Below are 15,988 nucleotides of genomic sequence, written 5' to 3'. Positions count from 1 at the left end.
AAGTTTGTGACTGGTATGCCAAGGATCACAAACAAGGTGTGAATAACCATGCAAATTAGCTTGGTATACTTAATGTTACAGATCACTTAATCAATGTGCCAGTTAACCACTCACGCTCCATTGATCTATGATTAACATCAAGCTACTCTTTGCCACACACAGTCAGTCCCATATAGTTTGTCGGTTAACCACACGCGCTCTACTAACGACTTAACAAGGTGCAAAGTGCAATTTCATGGGTTAACACCAAATTCACATTTTTCCTAAGTAACTAAGATTGGGAATTTATAAGTGTTTAGTTACTTGTCATTTTCATTATACTATTAATGAGAATCAATGTCCTATCCTACCTGTTCGGCTAACGACCCTCCACCAGTCAAGGAAGCGGTGGGTGAGAGTAGACAACCATTAAACCACCATTTTATAGGCAGTAGCCTGATACCCCCCCCTTATAGACCGACTTCATGAATGAGGCCTACTAACGACAAGACTTACTTTTAACTTATACATATATTATTGTTAAACTTTTAATTTTATATAGTATAAGGGTGTATTTTAAACTTTTAAAATACTAGATGGTTTAATATATTAATAAGTTATACTCTTACTTTAATTAAACTTAAACCATTTCATTATGGAATTATTAATTCTCTTTTAATTAAACACTTTAATTAATTTAATATAGTCCATAAGCTGCAATTTGAACTACTCAAATACTTCAAGGTTCTAAATATAAAAAATTCAAAATTAAAAAACTATTTAATTATTTTTTTTAATTTATGAACCAAAGAGTTACACCTTTTTAATTACAAGAGTTTCTTAATTTGAAACTTTACAAATACCAAAACTTGAGGGCAAATTTTATAATTCTTGAAAAACCTTTGATTTCCATAACTTATGAGTTTAATGTGGTTTTTATGGAAAAAACATGTTCCATAACTTGAGGACAAGTTATGGAGGACTTTAAAAAACATTTATATCATCATTTTTAACAAATAAAAAATTAATTTATCTATGATCTAGTTAAACTCATAAGTCAAGATAATTTATATCAACAATTTGCAAGAAATTAGCCTAATCATATAAACTATTACAAATCTTGAAATTTTGACAATTATCTTTTAATTGGATGAGGATAATCATTACCATACCATCAAAATCAAATTTGATGAAGCAAAATATTTTGTGGTAATGATCCTAATCCAAAACAGGCCAAAAAAACTCGAAAATCTACCATCAGAAGCATCAACTCGTCGAGTGCATGAACATGACTAGCCAAGTTGACCTTATACTGAGTGGACTCGGCGAGTTCATCAGTTAGAGGCCTGAAAATCAATTTTTTCAACTTTGAAAATTAAGCCATGCATCACATATAATAGAAAACAATCCTAGGCTCTATACCACTGATGAGTTTTAGTACACTACAACATCCTATGGTGCACATACAACCCTAAAGGCTTTGGATCTATGTTTTCTCTAATTATACATGCAATATTGTATCCAAACCATAAAGCCTACAAATAGCATTCAATTGACATAATCAACATAAAAGTGAGTTATAGAATTACCTCTTTGTTGTAGCTTGTAGTTTTGGCCTTTAAGAACTTAGCACCCTAAGTGTGATGCCTCAAATGGTTTATAACACACACTTGAATAATTGGATGACTTGAGAGAGATTACTAGGCACGAAAATCGGTTATGAACTCCAAGAACACTTGTTGTATTCGATTTTAGCCATGGGGTTGTGTGTGTGTGTGTGTGTGTGTGTATATATATATATATATATATATATATATATATGAATCCAAGAGTCATGGGTAAACCCTAATCTATAGTCTTTAGGTTATGATCCATATTCCGTGTGCACTAACTCTTTATGGAAACTTACATAAGCTTAGCCCATCATGGATCAATAGCCCAAACCATATATATATATATATATATATATATATATATATATATATATATATATATATATATATATATATATATATATATATATATATATATATATATATATATATATATATATATATATCAGTGACTTACATAATCAGTCCCCGTTAATTTAGTTAGTCTCTTTTGATCACCAAATTCATTCCAAATTAATTCTTGATCAATACTAATTAACTAATATGATTTCATATTAATATATTAGAACTTATAATATATTAATAAATCATAAATAACCTCTTACTCAAATATCCATCCTCAAATTGTCCTGGTGATATGCAACTCGAAATGGACCATGCTACTCTCGGGTCAAGTACATACCAATTATAGTTATGGGCTTAGACACCTAATCCAAATTAGAGTCACTATGGTGGTAGTTTGGAATGGTTCTGTTTGTCAAGAGGTCAGACATAGTATAAGGTTTTCTTTTTTCGGGCAGAGTAGTTGAAATTTTCTCTTTGTCAGTGAAGGGAGGTATATTAAGTTTCATTCTTCGTCAGGGTATGCAATTTATTCTAAACTGGGGTTTCGATAGTAGTAATGATAGGCGGTCGTCGGGGTGAGATGAATTCTCTTTCCTAATCAGGATTTATGAAGTTTTTTCAGGGTCTTCAGATGTGGTAACGAAGGTAGTAAGAAATGGTTTCGAGGACGATATCTAATTTAAGTGGGTGTGAGTTGTAACACTTGTTTTCTAGTATGGATCGATTTATGGTTTTATGGAGTTAAAAGCTTGATTTTTAGAGAAACTCGGGTGTTACGACGTGACTATAGGGTGGTCATGACGTGACGGGCCAAGTAAGAAATGTGTATCAAATCAGTACTCACGATGTGACACATAGGTGGTCATGACGTGAGAAAGGTTGTCGCCCAAACCGATGATTTTTTAGGGTTTCCTTCGTATTTAAGCCCCATTATCTCGAATACAGGGTTCATTATTAACCTGTATCACCCTCAAACCTCAGAAAAACCCTAACCTTAATTCACTTGGTGGTTCTTGGCCTTTTGGTGCATTTGGTGGCTTGAGGAAGGAGAAAGAGGTTCTATAGTTGTGGATCTAGCAAGGAAACCTTATCATCATCATCTTGTGCTCATTTTGGATCTTTCTAAGTGTCCAAGTTCCAAACGTTATTGCTTAGTGTTGCAAGATCTAAGTTTTTGTGCCATTTTCTTCATGTTTGAGCAAGTTTGAATGGAAGGGATTCATAAATTTGTTAACTTTATGGATTCTAAGGGTCCCTTGAGTATCATAAGGTTTGGATCTAGAAGTTGGTTGAGTGTTGGATCCATGCATGTGAGTTTTGATGTTATTTATTCACTTTTGACCTAGAATGGATGGAGGACATGCATGTCCATAAAGTAATCATTTTTATGGACCTTTAGAGTCCCCTTAAGCTTTTGGAAATGTTAGAGTTAAAGACCTAATGGATTAAGGACTCAAATCTTTGGATTGTTGCTTCAGACTCCATTCACGACGTGATACTAAGGGTGTCACGGCGTGACCATGAAGGGAGCCCACGTCTTTTGTATCTTTTAGGCTCATGACATGACAGAGGAGTGTTCACGTCATGGGGTTTGCTCAATGGGATTTACGTGATCGAGTTGGCAGAATTAGAGCGAGTCGAGTTGGAATCAAGTTGATTGTGCTCTCACGAGGTGACCAAGGGCTAGTCATGACGTGAGGATCGTGGATTGACAGTGGTGACTGTTGACTTTGGCTTTGACTGTTGACTTGTTGACTTGGGTTGACTTTTGGTCAAAATGGCTGAATTTAGTGTATAAACTAAGGTTGGACCTTGTATGTTTTGACAGGAGTTTTGTACCATCTGTTGTGGGGCTTTGAGTTGTGGATTAGTTGATTGCATAATTCAGTTGAGTTTTCTCACCATACTATATAGGATACTAGCTGTCCTTGTGACTCTTACATTGTGTGTTGGTTGGGCCCATTGGCATACATGTAGAGTTGGGCCCATTTGCATGATTGTGCTGGTCCTACTGGTATATCGGGCTGGGCCTATTGTTACGTCGGGTCGGGCCCATGTTATGAAGGGCTTGGCCCATTATTGTGGGTTGGGCCCAATGTGGGGGCTAGGCCCAATGATATGTATGGCATGCGGTATTTTAGGAAACTCACTAAACTTTGTGCTTACGGTTTGTGGTTAAAATTTTTTCAAGTACTTACTGTTCCAGAGGGAAGGGCCCGACTTGACTGCACTGCATCTCCTGATGGCTTTTTCCGCATTGATTACTTTTGATATTCTATGATGTTTGAGAATATAATTGATATTGATTGAATTTGGAACCAATATTTGTATGACTCTATTATAAAATAAAAAATCTTATTGTAATTTTTGGACGTTACATTTGGAGACTAATGGTGTTCTTCGTATTGAAATTTTTTTAATGTAAGGTCACACATTATGATCTGATGAGTCAAACATCCTTCACATGCTATCCGCCAATGTCAACACCAACGCCAATGTCTACATAGTATCAACGACAGCCTGGCCTTTTGTATAATAGTCCGATAAATTTTGTATATTAGTCGGTCAGAAACTTAGTAATTATAGATAGCTTTGTATTTATAAAATATATATATGATCCGTAATCTTAGTGATAAGGATCAGACTATACCTAGATTAGATTATGTCCCTGAAGTAAAGAGATTTACGTTTATTGCATTAGTATATATTCTTGCATTAGGGTTAAACCCTAATGTGTGACGTGACCATCTTTGTAACTGCTTTGTGCACCTGTTCTCTTTGTGAGAACATTTTTCTTAATGAAAAACCATCTTTGTGATAATTGTTGTTCTTTTGTTCTTCTATATCATCTTTTCTTTGCGTTCATACTTGTTTGTATTCGATCAAGAGAACCTTCAAGTGGTATCAGAGTAGGGTTTTTTTAATACATTCAAGTTATAATGTCTTCTTCCTTATATCCAAAATCCTTTATTGTAATCAAGATTTCTCTGTTTGACGAAGTAATTTCTGCCATAAGAAAATTTCATCACAATCTTCATTTGATTAAGAATCGAGAATAAATGAATCCTACACTAAGGAATGTGCTTGTGACTCTAGCATTCTTGACGCCGATATCTTCATCAACCGCTGATTGATTAGAAAAATACCTATCTCACTAAAGAAACAGGCATGCATTCTATGTCCTAAGGGTGTTCGTTTTTTTTATTTTCATACAAAGTGTATTAAAATTCTTTGCTCATGTATTGACTCTAAAACTTACAAATTTTAAAATATCTCAAAAAACATGTTTGTTGCCTTTAATATTTACTTTTGTTACTTTACAAAAACAATCTTTTAACTTTTTTTTTACCAAAGGAGTATACATTGTATGCTCACAACTAATAAACACAATGTGTTATCTTCTCTCTCAATTCTGTTGTATTAGGATCTTATGTCTTCATCGTGATGCTGACTAGCACTTCCTTCTTTTTAAAGGAAATATCAACTTGTCAAAGCTTTCTCTCCATTTTTTGCAGGGTCTTGTTGTTGAAGTTTACTCTGCATTAGTTCCTTAACATTGACTTCTTATAATATGAAGTTGATGGTTAGACTCTGAGGCATGAAGTGTAGTTTGGTCGACACAAGAAAAGGAAAATGTTTTATGTTGCAATGGGGTAAAGTGGATCTAGATTACATGACACTACTGATATCCAGTGATGATCTTCATATCACACCTCCTCTCATCCAATATCCAAAGAACGTATTGTCAAATCAATGGTCATCGTCTCCGCTATAGTGATTCATAACTCTTTGTTTCTTCAAGTATCATCCTGATGACTCACATCACTCAAAGGTTATAAATGTTGCAACCTTATAACTCGTTGGTTACAAAGACTCAGTGTTGGATCTCTTCTCCTCTTGGTAGATATGCATTTTGGAATCCATCCGCACACATCAATCGTTAAAGGCATTTTATGTGTGTGATTTGTTTTCATGTATTTGATTGTGTTTGTGTACTCTTTTATAGACAGTGCTAAGGAGCAGATATCTGGAGAAAAGAAATTTTTTAATACCCTTTCAAGTTAAAAGATTTGTTGAATCGGGTCTTTATTATTTTTCTGAAAAAGCTGCATGGTTATCGTTTTGGAAAACCTCCTTGCTTGACCAATTCCTTTCATTTTATTTGTTTATTAATTAATTCGTTCTATTTTATATTATATTATTATATATTTTTTTTGTACCTCATTAAAGGAATTAATGATGAATCCTTGATTCTAGGCTGGAACTCAACTCAATGATATAGAAGTTAAAGCGCTTGTTGTTGATGAGCTGACGTTGTTTATGATTCACGCTGATTTCACCTCAACGTGATCGAAACATTCCATTTCTCTCCCATAAGTCTTCTTCATATGACTTAATATTCATTATGAAATACCACACACTGATGAAGGCTTGAAAAATCGGTGTCGATGGTTAGACTATGTACCATAGCTTATCACACGCACCAACCCACTCTTACCATATTTCTTCTTTAAAGCTTTATGATCCAGCATATGAAACCAAACGCTGATGAGAACTTGAAAATGTTGTGTCGATGTGTTAGGCTATGTATCATAGCTTATCATACGCACCAATCAATTCTTTCCCTATCTTCTTTTATGTTTTATGATTCAATGTACAATGTTGGACGCCAATGAGAACTTGACAATTTTGTGCCGATAGGTATATACACGCACCTATCCATTCTCACACTAAAAATATTCTATCAAAGAGATTAAAGATTCAATGTATTTGTCATACACTGAGAAAACTTCAACATTCTATGCCGACGAGTACACTAAAACACCATAGTGTACTACACGCATCTATATTCTCTTGTCCATGTTCTTCTAATAAAAGAAGTTTATGATTCAGCATAACAAACCATTCGCTGATGAATCATCACAATAGTATGTCAATAATTTTATATCACGTGCTACTAGGAGACATCATAATCTCAACTATTTTTTGTTGCAACTCTGGATAAGCTGATACTTTCTACTACGTTGTGTGTCTCATTGACATATTGGTACAATGATAATGACAGTAACGTTTGGATGATGATCAGAATGCATAAATATATCTTGGGAATGGAGATTTTTTCAGCACCTTTGTCTCCAATAATGATTACATGAAAATATGGAACGTTTTTAATATAAATAGAAGATTTCTCTCTCCAAGGTCACCTTTACAACTATTTTAATCATTCAAAGCTAATTCTCTTAAAAGCTCTGTTGATCATTATCTTCTCTACTTCAATATCATTAAGCTCAAGTTCTTTGATTTCGACATGTCTCGTGTCCTATTCGTTTTTGCTCCGGCTGCTAATGTCATAAGATGCCCCAATGCTCCTAATGCTCCTATTGTTATTCAAGAAAACAATGTTGGTTTCTCAGACGTCATCCCCAATCAGCATCAAAACTCAGGCATCAAGGATTTCGTCAACTACGTAAAAAGTTGTCCCCTTTGCCACACATTCTATGATGTTCTAGATCCATTCTACCCTAAACAAGTATGTGAGTTCTTTTACTATCACACTGTATATGTTGATGCTCAAACCATCTCCATAACTGTTGGAGATGGTCATTCTAGGGTTGTCATCACTGCAACTTCTGTTCACCATGGATCTACGTCTTCCTCAATTGAATCATTATTTTGTAGCCCTTTCTGAAACCAAATGCAGATCTATTCGTCAACCCTTGGGCTATAATTTCACTCTTTGTAATCTTGACCCAAATAAATATACCCTTCGACAATGCTTTCCTGCTGGGTGAAAATATTTGACTAGAGTGATTGGCAAGTTTCTTGGACACAAGACTGGAAGTTTAGAGAGGTTGAATTTGTTTGAGCAACGCATTTTTTATACCATGGCTTGTACCAAGAAATTGGATTTTGATCAGCTCTTCTTTGAGTAGATGGTTGAATGCTTCACTGGGAACAAAAAGTGTGATTATGTTCCATATGCTCGTTGGCTTGCATTACTCTTGGCTCGCACTGGTACAGGTTACTACATCAATCATGGAGAATCTATGCCATTTCCAATTATCTCATCAAAAATTATCCATGTTTTCCTTGCTGGTGAAGATCCTCGTTTGACTCAATATATGAAGAATTAGGTTCATAATCCATATGAAATTGAAGACCCACAAGCTCCTCACATGGAAAATTCTAGAGGGTAACAATGTGGATGAAGATGATGCTAATAATGAAGATGAAAATCCTAATGACAGCGAGACTGATACTGACATGGTTGAAACTTTAGCTCAGAGACTGGCTAGCAATTCCCCTCCAAGATTAAACAACCACATTCACTTTAGTTAGACATATTCATCATCATCAGCACATTCTACCAAGCCTATCACATAACTTGACTCAATTTCACCTCAAGTTGAAACAAATGACCCACTGATTCATGCTTCTAATTTTTCCAATCCAACATCTCCTCTTCTACAAGCTACAACTACCTTCCCGCTGCCGTCTCCCCTTCAAGATGTTGTTGCCCTTCACAGGGAATCTAGTTCCGATTTCCATACTACGGTTCTTTCTCGACTATATTTTTTGGTTCAACTGACAATATCTCTTGGAGAAAGACTAACCAAAGTTAAGAGCGATGTGGCTAAAATTAAACGCAATATTGCCCTGATTGGAGATGATGAAATTTTCGAAGACACTCTTTCTGACTTCCTCATAATAATCATTCTCCACCCCCATCTAGTAACAATCATCCTCCACCTCCTCCATCATTTCAACCTCCTCCTTTCAATCCTCCTCCTCTCACTCCTTCTCCTCCCCATAACACTCCTCTAATATCTCCTTAGGCTGATGATGCTAAAAGGGGGAGATAAATCAAGACATGAATATCGTTGTTGTTAGTATATACGAACCAGGGCCTGATCCTGAAAACACTAATAATCAGTCCGAGACTAATGAATATTATGAAGCTTTCTATATATGGATTTCCTGCCACAAACTGTTGTTCCTCTAAATGTCATCTATCATGATGCCTTCTCTAGGGGGGATTCCTTAGGGTTGTCATAGTGATGTTGATTCTGATGATGATCAACTCATTCCAAGAAAAAGAGAGGCTTTCTTCTTAGGGGAGCTAATAATGTTGAAGCTGGTCGTTCCTCAGCCCCTGGTAGTTTCTCAGATCCTCCTCATTCCAAGAAAAGAAAGCTAACAATTAATTTGGATGATTTGGTTGAGGAATGGAGACTTCTATTAGAAGAAGTCACGAAAATCATGCTGGAGCAAAATACTTTAGTAAGAATGGATAAAGAAAAACGTCTCTCCACCAAGCTTGCTTTGATGCATGCCTAAGCTTATGGAGGACTAAATATTCAAAGTGAACATCTTCAGCGCTTCAACAAAATTGTTGCCCACCGGAAAAGGGTTTCCGAGCTGTCTGATAAAATTGACAGAAAGAAATTTGGAGACGTTCTTGGTTGAAGATCTAAGCCTGATCCCATTATCAATGTCAGGTGTACTAAACCCAAGGATGAATCACTGAAGATTCATCTGGTCAGAAAGAAGACAAAGTATGAATACACTAAAGTTGTATTTTTCTCGTGAGTTAGTCAAATATGGATACAACGAATGGATCCAGATTCAGAAGATTATTGCTAAACATAAAGGCATTCATGCTCAGGAAGTGAAATTAGGACTGCAACAACTGATCAACAAATTCAAGAAGCTAAACTTAGTGCCTTCAGCCGATACTTCTCATCCCTTTTCCTCATCTACAACTCCAAATCTGGGAATATCCATAACGTGGTATCTTTTATCTTGTCATTCAAAATCAGATGTGCTTCCAACGTACTGATGTCCTTACTGCTGCTCATACTGAGCATTTGTTTCATCTTCGTACAAAATGCATAGGTCATAAGGAATTTAAACGAGGTTATCAAGTGTTGATCTCTCATGAACTCAACAAATATTTAGAAGATCTTCAAATTGATGAATTTAAGTGGATAAAGCAAAAAATTGAAAGAATCTGACATGTTCTCTAAAGATTCACATGATGACTTCTTTGACGTTTAGTTTTGACATCATTAGATAGGGGTAGATCGTAAGGTCACACCCTATGATCTGATGAGTCAAACATCATTCACACGGTGTGCTCTAACGTCAGCGCCAGTGCCAACGTCTACATAGTATCAACAAAAGGGTGACCTTTTGTATAATAGTTCGATATCTTTTTCATATTAGTTGCTTAGACACTTTCTAACTATAGATATCTTTAAATAGATATATGATCTGTAATCTTAGCGGTTAGGATCAGACTATACGTAGATTAGATTACATCCCTTTAATAAAGGGACTTCCATTTATTGTATTAGTATATAGTCTTGCATTAGGGTTAGACCCTAATATATATATATATATATATATATATATATATATATATATATATATATATATATATATATATATATAATGGTTTAAACGAGAACCAAAAAGGATAATTTTGGACAAATTAAATTCTAATATTGTGTGAAGCAAACTCTTCCCTTCCATACTTTCCAACTAGTTGCCACTTGTCGTCAGACTACTGTCGGATCGTCGTTGGACTAATACCTTATCTAGTGGTATTTTCTAGTAATATTCATAACTTAATAGAACCAATATTATATATCAAATTTCTCTAGTGATACTTTTGAACACAAATATTTTCATTTTTGTGGTCAAATATACAAAATAAAAAAAAATCGAATATGCCTTGACAAATTAAATTCTCTCTTTTTAAAAAATATATTGTTTATAAGACATTCAAAGTTCAAAATACTATATTCACACTTTAATAAACATATTAATTCATAGTCTAATATTTTCATGTATACATTGATTTATATTTTAACAAAAAATTTATATAAAATACACTACTTAATATAGTTGATTTCAAGTCTAATATATAATATTCATAACTTAATACAACCCATTATACACTCATTAACATATTTAAAGAAGTCAAACCCAAACTCACCATGACTAACTACCACATGCCGCCACTACCACCTGTGTCACCCACCACAATCGTCATTCCTTCCAAATCAGATCTATATATAAAATCACATATTAACAACTTAATTATTATATTCACAGTTTAATAAACCAATTAATTCACTAATTTAGAGTTTAATGCATAATAATTATAAAATACATTCTTACGTATTTCTACAACACAAAAAAATATTACAACACTCAGATCTTTGAGGTATGAATTTTAAAATATTTGGGATTTTCGGTTGGCCACAACGTGCTGGAGGCATCACCAAGACGTGGTAGAGCTTTTATGGGGCATACATCTTTAATGAGTGCCACAACGTAGCATTATATTGGCCATGATGTGGCATCCATTTTGTGCAAAACCCAAGTTCCGGGTTTTGAGACCGTATTTAAGGGATGTGATGACTAGGGTTTTCACATCCTCAACTTCAATCATCTCCCTTTTACTGTCTTTGTAGCCCTAGCCTCCATTATTGAATATCTTGGGATTTTTTTTGGTATTTTGGTGTTTTGAAGAAGAATGAAGCACATTTGTAGCTTGAAAGCCCCATCATCATCCCCAACCTTATATTCTGGACCTTTGTAAGTGATCAAGATTCAACCTTTATTGCTTTATTTCTGTAGATCTAGGTTTTTGTCCCATTTTCTTTATGATGTTGTAGTTAGAGTGGTAGGATCCCATAAAGTTAGCAGCTTTATAGATCCTTGAAGTCCTTGGAGTATCATATAGTCCAAATTTGAAGTGTGTTGATGTTTTGGAGAATCTTGCATGAAATATTGGTGTTTTTCTTCATTTTTTACCTTGCTTGAGCTCTAGCCATGTATGGCTGAAAAGCAAAAATATTTAGGACATAATGGTCATTAGGAAGCTTTATGGAAGGGACAAATGGTTGGCTTAATGTTTTGGGAGATGAAACAATTAAGTTGTAAAAAGTTAGTGCTCACGACACATCCTGATTGTTATAAATTCAGAGTAATAAAAGGCTTGGAAATTCTAAGAATCGTGTGTACACTTTCAGATTAAAGTATTTGGGTGGTACTCCCAACCTTTTATCAGATAAGAAAGAAGAGTTTAAAGAATAGAGAATATGACGTATGATTTTCGTGATTGTTGTACCAAGAAAATAATGACCAAAATGATTAAGTACTTTATTTGTCTGAAACTGTCAAGGCAGTTTTCTTTGTCCAAAAACTACTCCAACAGTCAAAACAATCATAAACTGTTACAAAATCGGATCATTAATAAATGTCAAAACGAAGTCAAAAACTGGGTTCATTTACAGAAAATCGACCCCAGCCAGGGGCTCTACCCTTTGGACCCCACCATGGGCTGCTGCCCTTTGGACCTCGCTCCCAGGGGTGCTGCCCCCGAACCCCTGTTTGTTTAGGGGCTTCGCCCCTAAATGAGAGTCTACTTTAAATCTTGAATGAACTTAAACAAGTGTGCACTATGCACCTTCCTTACTTGTTTAATATTCATCAAGATTGATTTTGGTCAACAAGTGAATCCATTACACTTAAATACACATTGATGATACAAAATCACCAATATTGATCGCCATAACGTGGGGACCGGAGGATTCGTGATTATTTTGGACTTTCCTTGCCACGTCATGGTGATTTTTGTTCCTCGACGTGTCGATGGTTTTTCTTGCGATTGATCAGCCACGCCGTGGAGACTGGTCAAATTCGAACTTTTACCGATGAGTTTTTGACTAGGTTGAATTTTAGTCAAATTGTTAGTATTAGAGTGTAGACTAAAGTGGGACCTTGTGTGATTCAATAGGTGGGTAGTAGCACCTGTTTCGTGATGTTGAGTTGAGATTTTTCTGGTCTTGTGAGAAAGGTGAGTCTTCTCAATTTACTATGTAGGATGATATTTGTCTTTGTGACTCTTGCATATGTATGTTGGGTTGGGCCCATTGGGCCTATTTATTTGTATGTTGGGTTGGGCCCATTTATTTGTATGTTTGGTTGGGCCCATTTATATGTATGTTGGGCTTGGCCAATTTGCATGATTAGACCGGGCCCATTTATATGTATGTTGGGCTAGACATTTATATGTTGGGCTATTTCCATTTGTACGGTATGTGGTATTTTAGGGAACTTACTAAGATTTTTGCTTACGGTTTATGGTTTAAACATTTTTCAGGTACTTCCAGTTCCAATGGGAAGGGCCCGGCTTGGCTGCACATCATCCCCTTATGATTTCTGCATCGATGATTATTATTGTACGCTAATGATTATGAAACATTTTATTATAATCAGTTTTGAAATATTCGATGTATTGATTTAATGGTTATAAAAACGAACATTTTTTATCAGTATTTTTGGGACATTACATATATTTTTGTGAAATATACAAACATACATACATAAATCATTCATATTTTAACACAAAATTCATCAATATTTCACAGCTTAATACATTAAATTCATAGTTTAGTACCCAAATTCACAGCTTAATATAATAAATTCACAGTTTAATACACAAAAATTATACATTCACAACCATATTATCAACTTTAAACTTATATTTATACATTCAAATATGGAGGCTAATGCATATTTCAAAGTTTATCACACAATATACACAGTTTAAATTTTAATATACTTTATTCAAAATTAGATAAAATCATATTTGTATATTATGCTTCTTTCATCTCATATTTCAAAAGTAAACAAAAATTTCATAAAAAAAGTCATAACTTAATACAATCGGTTCACAACTTAATATGGACAATTCATAGTTGAATACACAAAGTTTATTATAGTTTAAGTTTAAGATCTAGAAAATATCCACATTAGATATGTAAAAAATAATGTATTCACAACTTAAAATTTCAAGACCTCCACAAAAAAAACTTAACAAATTAGGAGTAAACTACCATGTATGATGGAGATCTAAAGGACACCAATGAAGACTGAAGTAAACCAACATATCATAGCAAGATCGGGGAATGATTTGATTAAAATAACAACCACAAACTCGTTTCACAAGGTGTGGAAGAATGGAAAATAAAGAAAATAATAAAAACATGTAAACAAAAGTAATAAAAAGAGTACGTTTGTGATATTCGCCAGAACTGGAACAAAAAACACATGAAGCTTGCCGATCTCACAAGGAAACACCAACGATTGATCAAAACCACAAAACTAACACCAGATACAAAGGATTGTAGTTGTCAAAACTGAGATTCACTTAGATATAACCAGATCTGGACTAGGAACGCCATCAAAGACAAGAAATAACCACCAAAATCACTAATATCTAACTAAATTTGAGCAACAAGTGCCAACGAAAGTCACCAGAATCACGATTTTGTAAACATGCCACCAAAGACGGCAGGTAGAGATGGTTGTTCGCTGGAGATCATATATCTGATAATGCTTGATTGTAGTGATTTTACGGTGGGTAGGGATCCCGATCTAGAGACGAAAACAACAAACAAATTTCGGAGATCTGTATGAAGAAGACGAAACCGAATCTGAAGAACTTATATCTAGAATCATGAGCACGAAAAACAAAAACGCAATAATCTAAGACGTTCATGTGGTGGTTTGACGTTGGAGGTGGTGGCGTTGGTTTACTGTTAGCGGTAATAAGCTTTTTAAAAAGACCATTTCACCCTTATTGTTTTTTTTGCTATTTGTCAAAACTTAAAAAATTAAAATATTAGAAAAGACAAAAAATAGCCTTAATGATAAGTTAAAAATTAATGATTCTTAGAGTTCCTAACATTTGGTTTTTATTTGATCTTTTACACCCCTTTTCTCTCTCTCTCTCTCTCTCTCTCTCTCTCTCTATATATATATATATATATATATATATATATATATATATATATATATATATATATGTTAATTTGTGACCATGTTAATTTTGAGAGACATGAGGATGCGATCCTAGCCACTCATCTAGGAGATCAAAAAATTAAAAAAAAATAAATCAAAAATGCAAAATAAATGGAAAAATTAAAAAAAAAGGTTATTATTTTCATCATTTTATTTACCCAAAAATAATAAAAAAAAATACTGTTTTTTTAAGCATGCGTGAAATATTCTAATAGAATATTACATTATAATATTTAAATGAAAATTTTATAATGTTAGAATATTCTAATATTCTACTAAAATTGTTAGAATATTTTGAATATTTATAGAATATTCTAATATTTTGTTAAAAATTGTTTGAATATTTGTAGTCTAATATTCTAATAGAATATGTGAATATTCTATCAGTTTTGTTTTAAGTTTTATATTAGAATATTTTATTAGAATATTTCATATATATTAAAAAAATGGTATTTATTTATTTATTTTTTAGAAATTAAATTGTTTTCTACCTTTTAGCCTACAAATATTTCTACCCACTAACATTATTATAAGTGTCAAATTCCATATTTTTTGAACTATCTCATTAAGAGTATATTAGTAATATATCAAATAATATTAAATTGAATGGTGGAATGATTACACATGTCATAAAATTAGTGGGTATGAATATTTGTAAGTATAAAAGGTAGGAGACAATTTAATTCTCTCTCTCTCTCTCTCTCTCTCTCTCTATATATATATATATATATATATATATATATATATATATATATATATATATATATATATATATATATATATATATATATATATATATATATATATATATATATATATATATATATATATATATATATATCAATTCAGTTTAAATTGACTCATTCAAAATGTTGTATATCCACTTACTTTTTTGTTACTAAACTACATACGGAATATTGTCCCTTCTAATTAAAATGTCATAAAGTTGACAAGAAGAAAGAAATATGCTTGCAATTACAAGTATAAGATCGATAAGTAATTTTCTCAGTCTCTACATTGGCTAACCCACAATAACAGTATGATAAATATTTTTTACATTAGTATACACAACCAACTTCACATTATTCATGCTACCCTTTCTAAGAGTTTCAGAATCCAAAATAAACATATAAGTACTAGTATAAGTACTAGTGATAATGTGATAATGTGAA

This window comes from Lactuca sativa, chromosome 4 (assembly GCF_002870075.4).
Source record: "Lactuca sativa cultivar Salinas chromosome 4, Lsat_Salinas_v11, whole genome shotgun sequence".
NCBI lineage: Eukaryota > Viridiplantae > Streptophyta > Magnoliopsida > Asterales > Asteraceae > Lactuca > Lactuca sativa.
This window is presented reverse-complemented; position numbering follows the sequence as displayed.